At 44.5% G+C, this 24,115-nt stretch overlaps 1 protein-coding gene and 1 long non-coding RNA gene across 3 annotated transcripts in view; both read right to left on the bottom strand.

The window, feature by feature from the left end:
* LOC120094333 (uncharacterized) overlaps positions 1-24,109 on the bottom strand; it is a 108,244-nt gene extending 84,135 nt beyond the window's left edge. The window contains exon 1 of the long non-coding RNA XR_005488642.2: positions 2-24,109. This is a non-coding gene — a long non-coding RNA (uncharacterized LOC120094333). The remainder of the gene's footprint in view (position 1) is intronic.
* Sik3 (SIK family kinase 3) overlaps positions 1-24,115 on the bottom strand; it is a 210,170-nt gene that overhangs the window by 185,736 nt on the left and 319 nt on the right. The window lies entirely within an intron of this gene.

Below are 24,115 nucleotides of genomic sequence, written 5' to 3'. Positions count from 1 at the left end.
CCTGCTGCCCTCGATGGAAACTAGGTACTCTCACCCTCCAACGCTACTGAGGGCCTAGGAGGAACTCCATGAAGTACAGAGGATGGAGTGGAACTCAACAAATGGCAGTAAAGACAGAAGGCTCCAAGGAGTGTTAACTGTATACAGCATGAACTGTACCAGTGAGTCAGCTCAGCATCCTCTCTGGACCCCAGCTATGAGATGAGTTACTCCTGCCTAGAATGGAGAGGTCTCCAAAGGAAGAAGGCTCTGTTGTGAGGCCCAAACTACCAACAGCCAGGCCTTGCCATTAGCACCTTATCATCTCCTCCCTAACCTTGAGGCTTCTAAGAAAACCCTGTGTTCACAGTTAGCTGAACTCCTCCTATGGCCTCAGGCCAACGCATTCCTAGAAAAAGATTTGAATACTGTTTGGCTGCTTAGCGTCTTCTAGGGAGGGCTGAAAATGCCAGCTTTCTCAAGAGCCCCCATGTTTTGGTTTACCATTCTGCACTTCCAGGCAGCACTAGGCTGTGAAGGTCTTCCAGCCCCACACACCCTTTCTGTCACAGACTGTTATCTAGTCTTCTCCTGCTTAGCACACAGGACCCTGATTTCTAGAATGACAGGTGCGCCTCTGCCCCTCCCAGGTTCCCGCCTTCCCTCACTTGTCCATTACAGACATGCAGCAGGACCTGTGCTCCAAGTGATTCTCTGACTTTGGTTCCCCCTATACCTCTGAGGGCTAACTTTTCTGTAGAGTGCTGCACTAGGCTTTGGAAGGAACTTGCCTGGCACACATGCTGGGGCCTGGGTGTGATCCCCAATTACTGTAAAACAAAAGTAATGTAAAATAATGTGTTTACCTCATAGGATCACAGATAGGCTTAAATAAGAAACTTATGAACACATTATACAGATTTAATTTAATTACAAGTTTCTATTATGACATAATCAATACACAAAGCTGTAACACAGACATCCTCTGGTGCTAGGGCTGTGACTTAGTACAATGGTACTTGGTGCTATTGGTAGAATGCTTACCTAACATGCACAAGGCCCAAGATCTGACCCTTAGCATGGCAGAAAACCCATTTTAAAAAAGAAAGAAAAAACCTGTGACACATGCCTGTATTCCCAGCACTTAGAAGGTAGAGGAAGAAGATCAAAAGTTTCGGTCATCCTTGACAATAAAACCAAGGCCAACCTGGTCTATAATCAATAGTATCTTTAAAAATTTCCTCTGGAGCAGATGCTGGCGAGGATGTGGAGAAAGAGGAACACTCCTCCATTGTTGGTGGGATTGCAGACTGGTACAACCATTCTGGAAATCAGTCTGGAGGTTCCTCAGAAAATTGGACATTGAACTGCCTGAGGATCCAGCTATACCTCTCTTGGGCATATACCCAAAAGATGCCCCAACATATAAAAAAGACACGTGCTCCACTATGTTCATCGCAGCCTTATTTATAATAGCCAGAAGCTGGAAAGAACCTAGATGCCCTTCAACAGAGGAATGGATACAGAAAATGTGGTACATCTACACAATGGAATATTACTCAGCTATCAAAAACAATGACTTTATGAAATTCGTAGGCAAATGGTTGGAACTGGAAAATATCATCCTGAGTGAGGTAACCCAATCACAGAAAAACACACATGGTATGCACTCATTGATAAGTGGCTATTAGCCCAAATGCTTGAATTACCCTAGATGCCTAGAACAAATGAAACTCAAGACGGATGATCAAAATGTGAATGCTTCACTCCTTCTTTAAAAGGGGAACAAGAATACCCTTGGCAGGGAATAGAGAGGCAAAGATTAAAACAGACACAGAAGGAACACCCATTCAGAGCCTGCTCCACATGTAGCCCATACATATACAGTCATCCAATTAGACAAGATGGATGAAGCAAAGAAGTGCAGGCCGACAGGAGCCGGATGTAGATCTCTCCTGAGAGACACAGCCAGAATACAGCAAATACAGAGGCGAATGCCAGCAGCAAACCACTGAACTGAGAATAGGACCCCCGTTGAAGGAATCAGAGAAAGAACTGGAAGAGCTTGAAGGGGCTCGAGACCCCATATGTACAACAATGCCAAGCAACCAGAGCTTCCAGGGACTAAGCCACTACCTAAAGACTAAACATGGACTGACCCTGGACTCTGACCTCATAGGTAGCAATGAATATCCTAGTAAGAGCACCAGTGGAAGGGGAAGCCCTGGGTCCTGCTAAGACTGAACCCCCAGTGAACTAGACTGTTGGGGGGAGGGCGGCAATGGGGGGAGGATGGGGAGGGGAACACCCATAAGGAAGGGAAGGGGGGAGGGGGATGTTTGCCCGGAAACCGGGAATAACACTCGAAATGTATATAAGAAATACTCAAGTTAATTAAAAAAAAAAATCCAATAAAAATGTAAAAAAAAATTAAAAAATGTTTTATTTTCACAATAAAAAGAATGTTGGGAAAATTTAGAAAGCAAAAAAAAAAAAAAAAAAAAAACTTCCTCTGGTATTTTCTTAGCAATGGATTGAAAGTAACTCAATAGGTAAAAGTAAAGCACGTCCTTCCATGTAACAGAAGAGAGGAAGGAGAAAGCTCCTCACACGGCTGAGAGAGAAACACTCCAACCAAACACAAGAAGGTGGGGTCTACACTGCTGTCTGAATCTTCTGCTTTAGGAGGGGATAATGGGCACACCCATTCACACACACACACACACACACACACACACACACACACACACATACACACACACACGTGCGATTCCTCAGGAGCCTTGGAGGTGTGCTCAGCGGTTGTGTGCTTCCTTCCCTAGCTGGGTTCAATCTCTAACATCAGGAAAAAAAAAAAAAGGCAGGTGTGGTGGTACATACCCTTGATACCAGCACTCAGACGGCAGAGGCAGGGGGATCTCTGTAGGTTCCAGGCCAGACTGATCTACATAGTGAGTTTTAGGACAGCCATGGCTACACAGTGAGACCCTGTTTGGAAAAGTTAAAAAAAAATTTTTGTTGTTGGTTTTTGGTTGGTTGGTTTTGGTTTTCTGTAGACCAGTCTGACCTCAAACTCACAAAGACCTACCCTTCTCTGCCTCCCAATAGCTAGGGTTAAAGGCATGAGCCACCACTTGTTTTGTTTTTTTAAGAAAAAGGGAAAAAAATCAACACTCTTAAAGACAGTGATGACAGACTTCCACTGCTTCTGGAAGGCAATCTGGAGGGCTTCTCTCTGCCACTGACACTTTGAACCCTTACTTCTGTAAATAGTGAAGGAAAATAATTTCTTCATATACTAAACACCTGAGATAGACCAAGGCAGTGGTGAGGTGGACAGCATGTCTGATACGTCACTTCCTGGGTCAGCTTCGACATTCCCTTCCATGACCTCACTCCATCAGTGACTGCAGCTAATTTATTCTTTCTAGTCAAACTTCCTGACTTGCTAATTATGAGTCTGTGTGCAATGCATTTCCACACTCAATGTTATTTATAACTCTTAAAGCTTACTTAGAAGGGGCCTCTGAACTATAACACTTCCTACCTTCAGGGCACGGAGGGGTAATGCTAACTTTTCTAAATCAAATTTTAATGACTCAAAGACTACAAGATCGAAGTAAGCTCTTAACGTGGACTGCAAGGATTAAATGACTATCATGCAGAGCCTGCCCCTGTTTGGAGAGATGAATTTCCTCCAATCTGGAAGGATAATACTCTAAACTTTACTGATTAACTTTTGCATGGGGGTAAATAACATTTCCAGAGGCCAGGATTAGAAAGCTTGCCTTGTAGTTAAGAGCACCAGCTCTGCTTTCGGAGGACCACAGCTTAGTTCCTAGCACCCACCTGATGGCTCACAACCACCTCTAATTCCAGATTCAGGGGATCAGACAACCTCTTCTGGTCTCCAATAGGCACCAGAATCTAAGTGGGTGTACAGACATACAAACACGTATACAAATAAAACCAAATATACCTGTTTTTTCTAATTTCTAAAGGCAACGTTCTTCAAACATAAATTTTAAATGACATCACCTGAAACGCAGCTCTAACCACAGTGGAGCAACACCCCAGGACCCTGACACTGCGACTGCACCTCTCTTCTGGCTCCCCTACAGTGAGCAGGTTATTTCTGGAGCAAGGCTATGAAGCAGCACTTTGTGGACGCTGGAATCATCCTCTGAATGTTCCCTTCACATTCCTCCATAGTCCTCTCCCTCCTGGCACCGAGCTCCAAAACCTCAACAGAATACATAAAGAAGCGCTGGGTTACTTTAGGGCAAGAAGGTTAAGCCTATGAAAGCTTTCTAATTGGAAAGCCTCTTCCATGAATGCTATAGATGTTCGCTGGCTCCTCTTCCTCCTTTTCTAGTGCCCCAAGAGGTAGCTGCCTCTGCTGGAAGCAAGCACAAAAGCTGGCCACACAGTAGAACTCCAGTGCAGACAGGTGCTTTGCAAGCACAGTAAGGGCAACAAATCAGTTATCTCCGGTTAACTAACGTCTCCTAACGCGTTGCTCACTGCTGTGCAAAGTCTCTTGGTTAAGACTGACATTGAGAAAAACTCAAACTTCAAGAAAAGGAGCCACCTGGTCTCTGCCCACTCAAGAAGGAAGACTTGCCACATAAAAACTCTTTATTCCAGGGTTATTTTCAGTGGCACTTAACTCCAGGGTGGAGACCAAGGGTCCCAAAGAAACCTACTTGAGTTATTTTTCTGTTAGTAATGCTGAAATCCAAGGTTAGGTTTATTAAAGAAAACTCTGAAGGCTCATCAAATACTCTGTTGTTGTTTTAAAGAAAATGAGCCATGCAAAACTATACGTATAAATGTAAGAGGTTTTTTTTTCTTTTAGAATTAATGGACCTGCATTGCAGTCTAGAACATTCCAGTCAAAACGAAAACAAGAATCTTATCACAAAAAGCATGCAGTTTTCAATGAGCTCTCTTCTCCTGACTTTATTAAACGCTTTGCCTCTAACGTCTCTGATGTAACCCTGAAGTTGGCTTGTACAGGAGAAAGACATTACCGAGGAGTCCAAAAGAATGCTCTAGTTCATGGTTTAGGAATGTCTAATGTTTTACAGAGATAAAGAGGCCTCAGCACAGAAACTGTGATTTTTCAGCAGTTTCCTGAACTCCACAGGAATCTAACCAGTACAACACCACTGCAGCACCTCTTGTCACAGGAAGTCGACGTGTCAGGCCCAAGGTGGGAAATCAAGGCCACTAAACTGAACTCTGCAACCTTTTAAGGAGGGCAAAAAGTTTCAACAGGCTCTCACTATGTAGTCAGGATGACCTAGAGCTCAGAGCGCAGGCCAGGCCCGCCTTCGTAGCAATCCCCGCGCTGGCACTACAGCACCTACCATCTCACCCCATCCCTGCTCAACACTTCCAAGCTGATGAACTTTCAGCTCCCTTCTCTGTAGGGAATTAGGCACCAATACAATTACCTTGATGCTTTTCCTGTTCCCTCTCCATTAAAAAGTGAGGGAGCTGGAGAGACGACTCAGTGGTTAAGAGCACTAGCTACTCTTCCAGAGGATCTGGGTTCAATTCCCAGCACACACATGGCAGTTCACAACTGTTTGAAACTCCATATACATACATCTATACATACATACATACATAGAAGTAGAATATACATAAATAAAAATAAATCATCTTTTAAATGAGAAAAAAAATTGAGGGAAAAACAGATTTTTTTTTTCTAAAAATTCTCAAAGTAATGAGAGAGGCTTTCTTAAGAACTGTTTTTTATTTCTTTTTTAAAGATTTATTTATTTATTATATAAAAGTACACTGTCACTGTCTTCAGACACACCAGAAGAGGGCATCAGATCTTATTACAGATGGTTGTGAGCCACCATGTGGTTGCTGGGAATTGAACTCAGGACCTCTGGAAGATAAGTCAGTGCCCTTAACCACTGAGCCATCTCTCCAACCTGGCATTAACTGTCTTAACCAGCTGGGAACCCTACAAACTGTATACAATTAAAAGCGCCTACTGGTACAACAATGGCATGCCTATTAAGAAAGTAACCAACTACTTTCTAATTGGATTTGAGGCTGACTGCACAAGAAAATTCACTCCTCGTAAACCTGAACAGAAGCCCATGCCTGGGACATTCATCAGCACTGGGGTGGGACCTACCACTATTACTTTGCTAAATGGACATGATGTCATACTGCCTTCTAAATATTTATGTTTATACCCATAGATTAGGGCAGCTCTCAGCCTTGGTCAGAGAATCTTCTCTTTGAAGTGGGCAGAGGCTCACAAGTGGTTCAAGTGGTAAGAATAAGAGATCGTAGAGTGCTCAGTCACAGATGGGGTGTCTACACCATGCCCTCCAAGGCTCAGGGAACACAGTGGAAAAGGAAGAAGAATGTAAGAAAGAAAGAGTGGTATGAAACACTATCCTCATGCAATATGATTACTCCAATTTCAGAATCAGACTGGTCTACAAAATGAATTCTAAACCAGCCCAGGCTACAGAGTGATACCTTGTCTCAAAATAAAGAGAAGTGAAGCTAGATGGTAGGGTGCCTATAATCCAGTACTCGAGGTGGTATCTGGAGGGCAGGTAGTCCAAGGTCAACAAGAAAAGCATAACTATATAGAGAACATATGCGTATTGTATGGATGTATCACCTGTCAATTTAAAACCTATGGCCTATAGGGAAGAGTAAAATAGAAGGTGGGACTTCCAGGAGGAGAAAGAACTCTGAGATAGAGCCACGAGAAGGAGATGCACCCAGGAAGATGTGACCTGACAGACCCGTGATACCTGAACAATAATAATCAGCCCTTGGCAGAATGTTGATTAAAATAAATAAGATAATTTAGTTGTGATCTAATGAGAGAAAAGCCTAGCCATGTGGCCAAGGTATTTGTAAATATATTTTGAGTCTGATTCTTATTTCTGGGAACATGTGGCTGGAAGGAAGAACCAGACTTCTACAAGTCTCCCTCAAACCGAAAGCAATTTTTAAAAACCTAAACTCTTAGAAACAAGTATAGAGCTGTAATCCCAGCACTCGGACGACTCAGGATCAAGGGTTTCATATCAGAAGTCAGCTGGGGCCCACAGGAAATTCAAAGCCAGCTTGGGCTCTGTAAAAGACCCTGTCTTCGTCCAGCAAAACCACTAAATGGGTAAAGTCACATATCTGACAGCAGAGTTCAATCCCTAAGTAATGGGGAAAGGAGAGAACGAACGCCACATAGCTGCCCTTGTGCAGTACGGCACACATGCACCCAAACATATGCACCACACACACACACACACACACACACACACACACACACCATCCTGGACATACACACACACACTCACACGCACACACACCACTTATAATAATAGATAATGAATGTAAAAGACCTAATCTCAAATGGGGATCTGGTTATAAATATATTTTCGCTAGAGAGGGAATCATCACTTTCTTTGTTATATATTTAATAAAATTTAATTATCTTATAAAGTATATGTCAGGCAGAAAGATAAAGTTTTGATGTCTTTGAGGATTTAAAAAAAAAAAGAATGCCCAGGAGAAATAACTGTATGAAAATAAGAAATCAGTGAGACCTGGCTGAGCACACCTTTAATCCCAGCACTGAGGTGAAGGCAGGCGGATCTCTGAGTTGGAGATCCCTGGTCTACACAGCAAGTTCCAGGCTAGCCAGGGATACACAGAGGAGACCTTATTTCAAAAAAAACAAAAACAAAAACAAAAACAAAAACAAAAAAAACCAAGAAACAAAGAAAGAGAGAAAGGAAGGAAAGAAAAAGGAAAGAAGGAAGGAAGGAAGGGAGGGAGGGAAAGAAGGAAAGAAAGAAAGAAAACGGGAATCAGCCCAATGAACATGGAGAAAAAGAGCACTTTACATATAATTTGAACCTTTTGTTCAAATAAGAACAGAGTCAAAATGTAAGATTCCTGTGCGCCACATAATACTGTTCAAAAGTCAATGACAAGCCACAGATCGGGGAGAAGATCTGCAAATCTTTGTACATTTGATACAAAATGTGTACCTAGAACCCCAGAAACCACCAGCTAAGCACAGCACGCGCGGTGGTCCACCTCTGCAGCCCAGCAATGGAGAGGCCAGGGCAGGAGCATGGGGGCTTTGCAGTCAGCCTGTGCTACACGCCAAGACTCTTTCTCAAAACAACAATAAAAAAGTAAAAATAAATAAATAAAAGTTATGACGCCTCTAACTCAGCAAGGAAGACCAGGGAACTGTAAAATGGGAAGAGGAAGCAAACTGACATTTCTCCGAAGCCCTCGTTTGCATGTGAACAGATGCTCTGCACCATTAGTCAGGTAGCATGCAGCTCCGAAGCACAAAGCCATGCTGCCTCATACCCAGCCGATGAGTAAAACCAAAGCAGACGGCTGCGCTTCCATGGAGAGGAACCAAAACCTCACAAACTGCTGGTGGGGAGGTGAAGCGGGGCACTCTAGAAAGCACTTGGCGGCTCTTTATGAGGTCACCATATGACCAGGCAATTCTACTATGAGGAATCCATACGAGGGGAATAAGAGCATACGAATCCCCCAAAACTGTATATGAATATTTATTCTTTTTGGTTCTTTTTTTTCGGAGCTGGGGACCGAACCCAGGGCCTTGCGCTTCCTAGGTAAGCGCTCTACCACTGAGCTAAATCCCCAGCCCCAATATATGAATATTTATAATAGCATTACTCATACCAGGTAAAAAAGTAAAGACATCACAACATGCAATCTATACAAGGATAAACATATAGTTTGTCTATAGAGAGGACTATTACCCTACCATGAGAAGAAATGAAAGTCCAGAAAAGGCTTGGTGGCTCAACCTTGAACTAACTATATTTCATGAAAAAGGTCAGATAAAAAAGGTTAAGTATTAAGGCTGGAGAGATGGCTCAATGGTTAAGAGCGCTGACTGCTCTTCCTGAGTTCAATTCCCAGCAACCACACGGTGGCTCACAACCATCTGCAATGGAATCTGATGCCCTCTTCTGGTGTGTCTGCAGACAGCTACAGTGTACTCATATATAATAAATAAATAAATAAATAAATAAATAAATAAATAATTTTTTTAAAAAAGGTTAAGAATAACAATTGAAATGTAAATAAGAAATACCCAATTTAATAAAGATGGAGAAAAAAAGGTTAAGTATCATGAACTCCACTTATATGAAAAACCCGAAGAGGCAAATCTATGGATTGGTGACCCCTTGAGGCTGGGGGTGACGCTGATGAAATGAGCAGTAACCTCTACAGTGACTGCTGTGGTGACCTCCCATAAGAGGAACAAAGCATCCTAAATTCGTAGTGCATAACTGCATAACTGTCAATACGCTTTAACATTTACACTGGAGGAGTTATCTTGTGCCTGAACTATACGAAAGAGTGGATGCTCTGCCAGGGAGTGCTGTCTGCTCAAGTCAAGGCGCCGCCACCGCAGAGGGACAAGTGGAGCTGAAACATCCTTAACACCACCTGAACCATTCATTGCTGCAGAGGTCCTTAGGCCATCTGATAGGCTAAAGGGGGGCCCCTAAAGAGCTGGAAAAACAGAAAGATGACACTGGGTAAGAAAAAAATTAAGATAATACAACTGAAACATTTAAAAAAAAATCAGGGTGGAGGGGAGGGGGATGGTCGTGCAAACTTAGCACTTGGGAGGCAGAGACAGGAAGTTCTCTATGAGTTGGAGGATGCAGAATGAGTTCCAGGACAGCCAGGGCTATACACACACAGAGAGACCCTGTCTCAAATAAATAGATGGGGACACACACACACGCACACACACACACACACACACACACACACACACACACAGAGGGGAGGGGGGAGGAGGGGAGACAGAGAGAGAGAGAGAGACAGAGACAGAGAGATAGACATATACACAGAGAGACAGAGAGAGAAAGAAATATTGATTGATTGATTGATTGATTGATTGAATCTAGGATTGGCAAGATAACTCAGTGGGTAAAAGGGCTTGAGGCCAACCCTGAGGACCTGAGTTTGAGACCCTCATGGTGGAAGAAGAGAACTGTCCTCTGACCTCTACGCATATGCCAAAGGCCACGAGTAACACCACATACCAAAAAAAAAAAAATTGTTATATAAAAAAAATATAGTCTGTCTCCAAAAATGGATTTGTGGTCTTGAACATTAAGAAGCATTGACACATGGCAGAGACTGTGACTCAGTGTGCCGATCCCCCTTTCCCTGGTGGTACAATTAGGGCCTGTAGCTGCTGACTCAAAAGGAAGACAATGAAGTCAGAGCTAGTGGGCTCAGATCACTGGCTCCTCTTCTACATGTCAGAGGCTCATGAGTAACAAGCTTCAAACAAGCTATTTTCTTCATCGGCATTGTGATCTTCCTTAAAGAGGTCTGAAAATACCAGCTCAACATTTAATTGCCTCGCAGAACGACTACATTCACAGAAGCTATTTAGGTACAAGATGCAAAAGTCCAGCTCTGCAGCTGACTGGGACACAGATCACAGCCAGATACAACCACCCCACTCGGCTAGAAGAACAGTAGGGCTGTTGAGTCAGAACTGGAAGGTAAGCCAAGAGCATACAATCACTAAAAACATTATTCTGCAGGTTTAAAAAAAAAGCCTACTAAAAAACTCAGGTATTGTCAGAACATTGCTTATGCAACATCGGAACATTTTGACAGAAGGAGAGGACAACAGGAGGCAGGAAGCAGAGAGACAGAAGTAAGGAATCCTGCAGGTGCCGGAGCAATCTAAGAAACACACAGCTCTGTTCCTGCCTTCCACAATAAAAACAATTCTGTTTCTCATGGCATCCGAGGAGGGCTGCCTGCCAGAGACGGAAAACAAGTTACTACATGAAAATGTCAACTTGTTCCATGGGACACCACACTGGCAGTGAACAGACACAAGCCTTTTCATCTAAGACGTGGGGCTCTTTCCTTCCGAGGTTTTTTTTTTTTTTAAAACATCGTGGCCTGTTATCAAATTCAGTTCAATTCATGCAAATTTTAACATAAATGGACAAAAATATCACCCAAAAGTATATAGGATAGTAAAAAACTCTCTAAAATATTTTGTCCTCAAACTCCTAGCAGCTTTAGCTTACTTAAATTTTAAATTAATTCAAGTAAAAGCACATGTATGTATAAAAATGTTATAATGAAACCCATTATTTTGCATGCTGAGTTATTTTGAAGTTCAATAATTATCTCATAGAGACACATCCGAGAAGACATCCTCTAAAGGCGCTCACTGGTTTAAACCCGCCTACCTCAGATGCTCTTATAAGCCACGGCAGGCACAGTGACAGACAAACTCTCTGCACAGTATGCAGCCTCCCCCGCTTCAGCTAGGACCTTGTACACTTGGGGACTCTGCTGACACTGCTGCTCTCTGTGCCTTACCAGTAGTTACTTTCCAGGGCTCACACATGACGGACACACACTCTACCACTGAGCCACACACCCAGGCCCTAGGTTGGTTTGTTTGTTTTCTTTTTTTTTTTTTTCTTTTTTCTTTTTTCCAGAGCTGGGGACTGAACCCAGGGCCTTGCGCTTGCCAGGCAAGTGCTCTACCGCTGAGCTAAATCCCCAACTCCAGTTTGTTTGTTTTCATACCTATTCATACTAATTGCTCTTCGTGTCACAGTGATGGGATTTAATTAAATATCAAGTAAACTGATAAAAAATGGGGGGTATGAGAATGCATTGGTTAAAAACTAAGCATTCAACTTGAAACAAATTTAGCAAAGTTTTTAAAGTAAAGTCAAATTAGATATGGGTGAGACGAGGGCAAGAGATAGAGATAGAGATAGAGACAGAGACAGAGACAGAGACAGAGAGAGAGAGAGAGAGAGAGAGAGAGAGAGAGAACATAAAAGTCAAGGACTTAACTCATACCACTTTATCAATGTCTTAAGTCCCTGTTTTGTTTCAAAAACAAAGCCACACTGGAAGTCATAATGAATATAGGCATGCTTAATGTAAAACGAAGGAACGCCAACTGGTGCAAAGAAAAATCCCTTGGCCCTACGTTCAAATGTTAGTCAATGTGTTTCTTAAACCTATTGCAAGGGAAAAAGGAGGCAGGGAAGCCCACAGAGATTTTTAAAAAGTACTTGGGCTGAGAAGATGTCTCAGTGGTTACCAGTTTTCTATCAGAGGATAAGAGTTCTGATTGATCCCAACACTGGAGTGGCTCACAAACACTTGTGACCAAGGGTTGGACACCCATCCTTATCTCTATGGGCACTTCTGCACACAAACACACACACACACACACACACACACACACACACACACACACACACACACATTTTCTTTTTAAGCTTACGTGATACCAGTGGCTGAGTGTAGCTCAGCGGTAGAACATTAGAACATTACCTAGCTTTGGATTTGGTCTCCAACACTACACATACATTGAGAAGGGGGAAGCACATCAATGGTAACATATGGATTTTGTTCAGGCCTAAAATTCAAAACAAGCGAGTAAAAAAAATAATACGGGGCTGGGGATTTAGCTCAGTGGTAGAGCGCTTACCTAGGAAGCGCAAGGCCCTGGGTTCGGTCCCCAGCTCCGAAAAAAAGAACCAAAAAAAAAAAAAAATAATACATAAACCAAAGCTGGACACTGGGGCCCACACCTGTAGGTGAAGACAGGAGAGTTTGGGGTCGAGGTAGGTTTAGGCTACATAATGAGAACTTGTCTCAAAAGTAAATAAATAAGTAACAAAAAGGAACAAAGAAAAGGATCAGGTGGTCAACAAACAGCCTGTCTCTGTGACTCTCCGTTTCTCCTTCCTTCAACGGTCTCTTCTTGCCGTTCATGTTCCTCTATGAGAGGTCCAGACAGAAGGGTGATTCATGAACAGCCAGGGAAGGTTAGATCCACAAATGTGGCTCAGGGAAACGGCTCCGAGAAGCTAGAGATGGGGCAAGCAGCCCTTCTTCCAACCAGTGGTACGTCTGAGGACTGCGTCTACAGGGGCAGGAGACCCCCATGCTAACACAGGCAGAGGGACCAGGTCAGACAGACAGCCAGAGCTGCCGGCTGCTGGAGGGCCTTCTCACCCACTGCTGCCAAGGCTAACCCTGGTGCAATCTTTCTGGAAAGCAATGTGGCAATATAAGTATCCGGTGTCTCACAAACATGTGTGCCCTCTGGCCCAGTAATTTCACTTTTAACTATCTATCTAAAGCAAAATATCAAAAATACTCCAAAAACTTGGGTGCCAACACAGTTGCTACATTTAAAAAAAAAGTAAAAATTATGAAATAAAAAACTGTGGAAAAGGCTCAAAACAAACAAACAAACACAACAGTAGTAGCGTTCGTGAAACCATATGCTTATGAATGGCTCCCGCTGACAGGACAAAGAGGGTCGGAGAGGTAGAAACACAGCAGTCGTAACGGGCCCTAACTAGTTTCAGTACCTAGGCCGGCCAGAGCATTTACAGTATCAGTAACCACCGTCTCTGAGTGTCAGGACTATGGATGACATTTTCCCGTCTGCTTCTTCATAATTTCCTGATTTTCCCCAACGTTGTTCCAGGAGCACAATGTTATTTTTGTGAGCAGAAGAAAAGGGAGAAATGGTAGAAGAGGGCAGTAAAAATAGACTGTGTGGTTGAGGTAAAGGAATATATTGCGCTGAACTCGGCCGCTCTTCCTCCCTCCATTTTGCTCCATACTCAACCAGTACTCAAAAGCTCTTTAACTAGGAGAGTAAGTAATGAAGCCTAATTCCTTTACCAATAGCTGCTCTCTCCATATACATGGCACGAGGAACAACAGTAGCATTAACCCACAGATGGTTAAGGTCAATTAAAGAAATGAAGATTGCTGGCCAGTTTGGAAAATAGAGGGGTTTTGTCTTATTTTGTTTTGTTTTGTTTTGTTTTAAATCTTTATTTATTATATACATTGTAGCTGTCTTCAGACACACCAGAAGAGGGCATCAGACCTCATTACAGATGGTTGTGAGCCACCATGTGGTTGCTGGGATTTGAACTCAGGACCTTTGGAAGAGCAGTCAGTGCTCTTAACCACTGAGCCATCTCTCCAGCCCCTTTTGTTTTGTTTTTTAAACTGGGTCATGTAGTTATAAAGCAAAGAACAAGAGGTCTGAAGTTCTTTCTGGAAGAAACCATAGTCTGACATAGAGAAGCACCTCAAAGCAGAAGGGAGAAGGAAAGCTGGAGGCGCTCGCTGACTGAACTGGCCATGTCTGGGGTGTAAAGTACGAGAAGGAACTCCCATGAGCTGGATTTGAAAGAGCTTTCCATTTAAAACAAGGGGTGCATCGCTGGGGATGCTCCTCTGTGGTACAGTTTGCCAAGCGCTCATCAGGCCCTGGGTCTGAGCCCTGACCTAGCATCACATAAAACATAGCACAAGGGGTTCCTCCAGGAAGGGAGATGCATGCTTATAGGCCGGCTTTCCGGAGGCTGGACGGAGGGGATGCTCGTACCTGTAAGTTCAAGGACAGTCTGGGCATATGAATACATCAGGGTCAGAGACCTGGCTGAAGAAGTAAGGGCCTGTTGGGCCCACTAATCTGTATTCCATCCTATCCCATCCCCAGGATCACAGGGTAGGAGAGACTTCCCAGAAGGTATTCTCTGACTCACATTATACATTAAGACGAGTATGCACACTTACACACATATACACACACCATCAACGTAATTTATAACCCCCAAAGATGAAAATATAACAAACCCAAATTTTTATCTTTTTCCACATATTTTAAGATCCATTTTTTTATGATTTTTATTTATATGGATGGGGTGGGCAACATATAGAGTGGAGGTGCCCACAGAGGCCAGGGGTGACAGATGCCCCTGAAGCTGGAGATTCAGATGGTTGTAAGGCATCTGACGTGAGTGCTGAGAACTGAGCTCTGGTCCTCTGTAAGAGCAGCATCAGCTCTTAACCCTGGAGCCATAGCTACGATCCTCCTCGTACTCCTCCACTCAGCGAACATTTAAATCACACTAAGCACTAGGTACGCAATCGTACTAAATTCTTAAACTGTGCTATCCTATCAAACAATAGAAAATAAAAGTTGCCCTTTTTTTATTTTAAAAACAATGATTTTCCAGGAAATAAACAGCAGCCAGTCCTTAAACTGATGCAAGAAATCCTTATGCATGTTTATGAAACACAACTAAGAAATACAGAGGGGCCGACAAGATGGCTGGGCAAGTGAAGACACCTGGTGCCAAACCTGCTGACCCCACCTCCAGCCCACACCGCAGGGAAAAGCCAGTTCCTGGATACAGGTGTGTGCAACCATGTATATGCATCCCACAAGTTGTGTGTATGTGTGGGGAGAGGTTGCATGTGCATAAAGGTATGCACAACCATGTTTGCCCTTGGGGAGACCAGATGTCAACACACTGGGTATCTTCTATCATTCTCCAGTTTCATTTTTATGTTTTTTAATACTGTCTTTTATTGTTTGGGTTCATACATGTGTGCCCATGTGAACACTCAGCACAGGGTGAAGGTGCCTGTGGAAACCAGAAGAAGGTGTCAGATCCCTGGAAGCCACCTGATGTGAGTGCTGGGAACCCAAATCCAGGTCCTCTAGAACAGCAGGAAGCATTCTTTTTTTTTTTTTTTTTTGGTTCTTTTTTTTCCGGAGCTGGGGACCGAACCCAGGCCTTGCACTTCCTAGGCAAGCGCTCTAACTGAGCTAAATCCCCAACCCCAGCAGGAAGCATTCTTAACCACTGAGCCATCTCTCCAAGCCCCTCCTTGCACAGAACCTGGAGCAATTAGTCCAGGCTGGCTAGTTACTGAGCCCTACCTCTGCTCCCGGCACGACTTCGCCATGCTCTGGGAGCTCCAGACCTAGATGCAGTCTTCACACATGCACAGCAAGTACCTTACGCGCTGAGCCATCTCATCAGCCCCTATTTCTATTTTCCAAATGTTTGCTAGGCTGCTAGTTCTAGGTACTATAAGAAGGTCGGCTGGCAGGCATGGTAGCAAACGCCTTTAATATCAGCACTCAGGAAGCAGAGGCAGGCAGATCTCTGAGGCCAGCCTGGTCTATCTAGTAGGTTAAAAGACAGTCAGACCCACGTTACTCTATGTAAAGTCTTGGGTTCAGTCCCCACCCATAAACTGGCTATGGCAGCCACACCTCTAATCATTGTACGCAGGAGGCAAAGGCAAGCAGATCACTATGAGTCCAGGCCAGCCTGGTGTATGTAGTGAATGTGTATGCACTGTCACCTGAGGACAGTGATGGAGAGCATGTATAGATGGCCCTCAAACCAGAAATTAGAGCCAGATGAAGAGGGACTCTGGATAAAGGGTTGTCAGCCCCACCTGTACCCCAGGGTATGTATCTGACTGAACAGGTCTATGAAGGCACAGCTATGCAGTGAGAACATACCTCTCAAGAAGAAAAGGGAGTGAGGGAGGGGAGGAGAGAGAGAAAAGGTAAGGAGAAACATGGGAACCTGGATGTGCATATTTGCAGGGAGCTGTAACAAAGGACACGCTGTTGGCGAGCAAGTGTTAGAGCTGAAACTGGGCAGAACTTCTTAATCAAAACCTAAAGTTAACTTTAGCCAAAAAGTAAGCCTTGCCCACACAGACAAATCTGAACAGGCACTGGGGTCTCTTATCCTTCCTATTGATTCTCTGGAAAATGTTGTGACGTGCTCATGATCTGATTCCTATTTTTCTTTCAGATTTAAACTTGGATTAGCCTGCAATCTTCTAAGAGCAGAACTCTGAGCTCATCTTCCTCCACCTGCAAAGTGCTGGGATTACAGATGTGCGCCACACCCAGCGGACTCCTACCTCTTTGAAAGGCTTAATTCTGAGTGGTACAGTCCTTGTGTACCAAGGGTCACACACTTGATAGAAATATCCTCATGACGGCCCATGCAACAGTTCCTCACTAGCTGACAAGATTCCACTCTGAACAGGTTAAACAAAGAGCTTTCAAGCTCACTCACCCCATACTGCCAAGGTTTTGCAAGGATGCTACCTTGGCGATCTATTCAGAGATGGTTTACTGTGCTAGGACAGAAGCCCAGGGGACTATATTCTGGACACTCTCCTAAGTCACCCATGGAACACTCCAACTCTACCAACACACCAATAAGGGAGTTAACTCTGAAATAAGAGGGACCAGGAAACCCCCGATAGGTGACGGTCGGACGGCCACACAGAGAACAGGTATAGCTCATGCCAGAAATCAGAGCCAAATTAAAAACTCCAAATGAACAGCTCTCTTTTCCTTGTATCGCATTGTGTAAGATGGTGTCTTCCTTTCTGTGCCCAATAAACTCAACAAGGATCATGTTCGTGTGTAACACGCATGGCATTATCTAACAGTGAAAAGGATCTGTGCTATTAGGTTTGCCACCCCTGCCTCAATAGCTAAGTAAATAGACAGACCATAAAATAATCAGCATGGGTTGAAAGCACACCAAGCAGAGGTTGTCCACATTTTGCTGTGCTGCTCTCTGGTGTCAACCTCCTGCTCATGGCTAATTCACACTGTATTCTAGAAGGCCTGCAGAACCCAGCCCTTCTCCCAGTCTGAACTCATCCCTGGCCATCCATCCTCTATACTGAAGCATTAGCCACATGGCCTTGGGTCTAAGCTTTGGATGGTCCTTTCTGACTCCAGGACACTTGCCATTCCTTCTGCTTAGAATGTTCTGTCTTCTCAGTCTTTCAAAGTTGGATTGTCCTTACCATTGAGGTCTCAGCTACAGCCCCATCTTGCTTTCCAGGGCCTATCTGAAGTTACATCCTTCCCCAGTCTCCAGCCCATTCCTTTTCTCCATGGTACTGAGGAGTGTGGTTTTTGTTGTGGTGGTGGTTATTTGATTTGGTTTTGGCTTTCTAAGACAGGGTTTCTCTGTACAGCCCTGGCTGTTCTAGAACTCCTACGTAGACCACGCTAGCCTCCAACTCAAGAGAGATCTGCTGGCCTGTCTCCAGAGCACTGGGATCTAAAACATGTGCTACCACTGGTACTGAGTTTGTTTGTTGTTTTGTAGAGACTCTTGTCACTTCTCTTACTTATCTACTGTGTGTGCAGGAGCATGCCCTTAAGTCCTCCTGGTGGGGGGGGGGGGGGGGGGCTGATCTCTATGACTTATTTAAAAATAAATGAAAGTATATCCCAGGTGGGTTTTTGTTTGTTTGTCTTGTTTTGTTTGTATGTGTCTCTTTTTCAATAGTGTATCCAAAGCTGGAGCCCATCAAACAACCTTCCTGAATGAATGAATGAATGAATGAATGAATGAATGAATGGGGGAAGACTCCACTCACAGCAGAAATGTCTTAGGTACCTTTCACAACTTCAGAGCCGCTTATAAATAAAAAACATTTCTTTTTATTTTCAGAGCATGGATTTTGCCCTCTTTTATGCCATACACCAAAAAACACTAGCCAGACTGATACTTGGAAAATGAAACAGCATTTCTGGCCCAGAGACAACTGGTCTGGGCACCTCCGGCTTGAGCCAGATCTATGACTTTCTAGGGAGTTGGCACCAACGTCAGAATGTTAAAATAAACGTCTTTGATGCTGAAAGTGGAATATTGGGGCTCTGACTCGGCAAAGGCTAGTCCTACTTGGCCTTAGCACCTCATAGGGGACCAAAAGGGTGACCCCATCACAGGGGACAAATGAACCCGTCATCCTTTAACGATCACCTCTGCATGGTCTAGGGCTGGGACTGTCATCCCTACTGCAGAAATGCAGAAGCTGCTTTGGGTTCCTTTCCTCTCCTCTATTTCCTAATGGCTCTGTCCCTGCTTCCTAAAGAGCGCATGCATGTGTCTCACGGCACTGTTGGTTAGAGGCAGAAGTCATGCTTCGAGTCTTCACGAACTGAGTCTTCAGTAAAACACACCCTTCGAAAATATGTCACTGATAAGACTGGAACGAGGATTTAGGGCAAAATGTTTTCTCTGTGACACATGTAAATTTTAAAATTCTGGCCTGATGATACATCCTTAGTGGTAGAATGCTTTCCTGGGGGTGGGGGTGGGGGTGGAAGCATGCACCAGCGCTAGAAGCTAACTAACCCTTCTAAGTAGCAAACCTGTACACAAAAGCAAGGTGCAGACTATTTTGTTTTGGGGTGGTAGATAAGAGTTGGGGGGGGGGGAATGTGTCTGATTTTGTTTGTTTCTCTGTGACAAGGTCTCACTATGAAACTTGAAACTAGCCTTGAGCTCGAACTGCCTCAGCCTCCCATGTGCTAGGATTACAGGCATGTGCTACTACGCCCAGCTGCAAACATGTAGTAACATTTTCCATATATTCCATAGAATTTTAAGTGAATCTCTGAAGAAACTATTGCATGCAAAAAAAAATTGTTCCATCACCAGTATGACAAAAATTAGTTACAAAAAAAACAAAGAAAGTTTGAGCCAGGCAAGGGACAGCATGTAATCCCAGCACACCAGATGACCTGAGCATGGGGAGAAGGAAAGCTGACCCTGCCTCAAAAAAAAATAATGCTGTGGGGTTGGAGAGATGGCTCAGTGGTTAAGGGCACTGGATGCTCTTCCAGGGGACCAAGGTTCCCCAACTCCCATAAGGCAGATGGCTCACAACAGTTCCAGTGAACTGTCTTGTCTGGCCTCCAGGGGCATCAGTTGCAGGTGGTACAGAGGCAGCCATGCCAACAAAACAACCGTACACTTACATTAATTAGTTAATTTGAAGATAATTTTTAGAGTAAGGAAGAAAAAAGCCAACAAACCTAAATCCAGCTTCTGAGAAATGGAGATAGAAGAGAGTTTTTAAATTCAAGACCTCTGTGGGCTACACAGGGAGTTCCAGGCTAGTCTGAGCTACATAGAGAATCTGGGGGGTGGGGGTGGGGGACAAACAAAATGATTGAGGATGCGCATCTGTGGTACAAATACCCATGTAACTGAGTTCAGTCCCCAGCACTGCTAATAAAGACTTTGAGATGGCCCAAAGCAAAAGCCAATGTTTTTTTTATCAGATAAGTCTCTTGTTTAAAAAAATATTAAAGACAAACAAAATAAAATCAAGCTAAATGAAAAGTTGTTCAGCATAAATTTCATAGCCCAATGTGGTGCCTCATATCTATAATCCCAACACCCAAGGGATCTGGGGCAAGAAGGTCAGCAAGAGTTTCAGACCAGCTTGGACTAGAGCAGCACGTGGAGGAACTTCAAAGTTGCTCTTGAAACAGTAGCAAACTGCTTTCCCCCTCCTTGGATGAAAGTGTGACATGGTGACATGCAGCTCGTGTCCCCCTGTCCAGAATCAAGGGGACTTGATTGAAGTCAATAGTTCTTCCCAGAGTGTGACATTTAAAAGGGGGAGTTATGGGGGGGGGGGCCTAGCCGGTCTTACCTTACTGCCTCCAGGACCTGAAGAGAATGACGACATTTCTTACCTACTCCTTCCGTGCCAGCACTGCACAGGCAGCATTGCACATAACAATTAACCTGCCCAACACTGAGGCTTGTGGGGTGAGCGCTGCTGGCATCCCACAGCAGATGAAGAAATCCAAGCACAGAGAGGTTTAGTCAGTATTCAGGGCCTAGCACTGCCACAGCCGTAATCAACAGAGGAGTCAAACCAGGCCATTCTAGGCCGAGCTGAAGTTCTTACCACAAACCAGTGACAGGCGACTGACGGATACACGCTGAAGTAACAGCTTACAAATATTTAGCCAAAAGCTTTCCTAGTCATGTGTGGTTCTTTTTTTTTTTTTCTTTTTCCTTTTTCTTCCCCCCTCCCCCCCCCCCCCCCCCCGGAGCTGAGGACCGAACCCAGGGCCTTGCGCTTCCTAGGCAAGCGCTCTACCACTGAGCTAAATCCCCAACCCCTGTGGTTCTTTATATACGCAGAATGTAGCTCTTCTTTGTTTGTTCATCCAGTTAGACTGAGGTACAATTAGGCATAGGAAACAAGCTATAGGTAATCAGGGGTGGGGGAAAATATGCTTTTTTAAAAAAATTTAATACTTTATAATGTTCTACCAAAAAGATAGAGAACTTTGGGCAATATGTCTCAAAAGAAATTTTTTTAAAGGAAATCAAAGTAGGTAGGACAAAGCCAGGGTGAACTGCTGACCATAGTCTGTGGTTCTTGTGAGCCTTGTGCAGCGACGCTGGCTGGCAGCACCGCAGTGCTGGAACGTGAAGACTCAGCACCTGGAAGCCATGCTGCAAAGGCCCCAAAAGAAGGGTTCCCTTGGTTCCTTTTCTTTCATTATTTTTTTGCTCCTGGTCCTACTCTGGGAAGTTTGAGTTAACAGAGTTTGGATGAGGGCCAGCTTCTCTTATTGTTGGACAGAGTGCAGTAACTTAGTCAATAAATGAAGTTTGCTTTAGCTTCTTAGTCCTCGGAATGGGGCATGTAGGAAGAGGGGTTCATAAATAGCTCTCCAATGTATAGAAAATGCCTATTGCCTAACTTCCTTCTACTGACAGTATTACCTGTGTCTGCTTTTTATACACAATTAGAAGAAGAAAAAAAATCTCAGACCATTTGGTGACATAAAGGAGAAAACAGAAAGAAAAAAGAATCATACATCTTTAAAGGAGCAAATAAATCACCTATTGTAGAAAGAGATAGGGAAGAAGAACAATCATCTGCCTCTATTTGACCTGACTGCAGAAGATAAACATTGCAGGATGTGAGGAGAAAAGCCCAGCTTCCTGAGTAACAGCAGCTCCAGCAACTTCTAGTACCTAGGCACCTTCCCTGCCATTATATAACCAAGCCATGGCCTTAATAGGCCATCCCAGCCTATGTCAGCAGCTGCTGGGCACATCTCAGCTGTCAGTGTTGAAGGACCCTTCCAAAATGTATTCAGATAAGCAGGGAACAAGCCAAAATATGCCCATGGATCACCCTGAGCACGTGACAGCTCCTTGTGAATCAGAGTCATTTAAGTAGCAAAGAGATAGGGCACTTGGAACTGGAGCTCGGAAACTGCACACTGCTACAGAAGCACAAACAAATGCTGGTGTGGTCTCTTCCACACATGCAACTCATTGTCACAGTCATTTCAGCCTCATTCAAGTCTGAATATTTCCATACATAGGAATTGCGTAACTGCACACCACAAACGATCAAAGATAAAAACCAACATAAACAATGACACCCGTCTCTAAACAAGCCAATGCTGTAAAGACTGCAATCCTAAAGGATACCAAGGTCTCAGAGAAAAACTGAAACACACACACACACACTAGAAAGCAGCCAGACCAACCATAATTAGGCACTGGCTTTGCTGACTACTGAAAACAGAAATGTCCCTTTTATAAATAAAGCCAAGAATCAACTGTTTGCAATTATATGTATAAGACACTCAACCCAGCTTGTCATGGATTTTTTTAAATCAATATTTTGATATAAAGATTCAAATTTCTTTAAATCATAGAGAACACAGCCAGACAACCAATTATGTGTGTGGAGTCCATTTCCCAGAGGTCAGAGCAAAATAATCACAGAAGCAGAGGGGGAGAGAAAACGAGGAACCGAGGCATTACGTTTGTAAACACGAGTTTGACTTGGCCAACTGTAAACACACTGTAGGGGGTAAGGAGATGCAGGCGCAAACTACAGCTGCGGGTCTGAGGGATTGCAACAGGAGGGGCGCACTTGAGTATGTCACTTGGCTCTGACGACTTGAGGCCTTCTGGTAAGAACTGACAAAAAAGGCTTGAAGGGGTCCCACCAGAGGAAGTGAAACTGACCAATCACTCCTCCGCCACCGCCACCCACCCAGCCACCCTCGGAAGAAGGGCCCCTTGTAGTCTTTGACAGAGAGAGGCAAGGAAAGGAACTTTCAGGTTGCCAGTAGGCAGGAGTCAAGGCCCAGATAAGTCACTAGGTTTCTGGCAGGGAGTGACGGCCATAAAAGCCAAAACAAGGTAGGCTAAGATAAACAGCGGCTAGGGTGAGGAGGTGAGGGGAGTCGGGTGTCTCGGGTAGGAAGTCGCATAGATGGTAAAGGTTTTCCATTAGCCAGGCTGAAGAAAAACTCAAGCTACTGTTTTAAATATAATGAATGACTATGTTAAAAGATTCATTTTAGTGAGATATTGAGCAAAGAATAATTGGGAATTCAAGTGGGCTTTGTGGGTTCCATCAAAACTAAATGATTCCTCGATACTTTCAATGAAGGAAGATATCTAAAACTGCTACGTCTGTTTCCTTTTAAAAAAAAAATACTGTATGAGTATACATACATGGTTTCCTAGCTGACCTTGGCCAATTTCACTACTACGGCTCCTTAAATCCCTTGGGAACCAAAGGGCCCAAATGAGTGTAATTCTGTAGTGTCAATCCCACGAACCTTCCCTACTGAAAAGCCCACCCCGAGCTCTACAAAGCCCACAATTCCAGACCCTCTTGACAACTAAAAATAACCAGCAAACCACCTATCTTAAATTGTTTAACCCTTGGTTAGCTTGTGCCACCAGGAACCCTGACCCTTGGGACATCTGGTCATGGGTCCATTCCATTCTTCCCCATATTTCCCCGTTTTCTTCACTGCCTCCTCCAATAATCAAGTATACTCCTCAGGCTTCCAACTGACACCATCAACCAGTCTTAAATAATCAAACGTGGATTCCTTTCTCTGGCATAGGTTCCAGGTCCTTATCTCCCGGTGCCTTGCACCCACCGCATACCCTCCTCCGTCCATGCCCCAGCCGTCCTGGGAAGTCTGAGGCAGCCAGTTTGCGCGTCTTCCTCCCCCCCCCCCGCCCCCCATCCTGTGGTCCACATTTCATATGCCCCTGCCCTCATTCTGATGGTTTCCTAATTGCTGGTTCCGGAGTCTTCCTGGCTTGCAGTCCGCCGGCCCCCTGAGAGTTCCAACGCCTCCTTTCCAGTCCCCCCCCCCCCGGACCCTGCGCACAGCCCTGGGGACCTCTTCGGTGTCCAGCTGCTAAGTTCCCGGTGTCCCCCCCCTTCCGGAACCCCTCCGCTCTGAGGTCCCTGCCTTCTCCCGCCCGCACTGGTCCCCACTGCTGACCCTGACCCGAGCCCCGGGGAATCGCGGACTCCCCTGGCCCTGCCGCCCTGCAACGCCCCCCGGGCAGCGCAGCCCGCAGCCGCGCGGTCCCCAGCGTCACTA

This window comes from Rattus norvegicus, chromosome 8 (genome assembly GCF_036323735.1).
Source record: "Rattus norvegicus strain BN/NHsdMcwi chromosome 8, GRCr8, whole genome shotgun sequence".
Lineage (NCBI taxonomy): Eukaryota > Metazoa > Chordata > Mammalia > Rodentia > Muridae > Rattus > Rattus norvegicus.
Note: the sequence above shows the minus strand (reverse complement) of the source record. Positions and strands in the feature narration are given on the sequence as shown.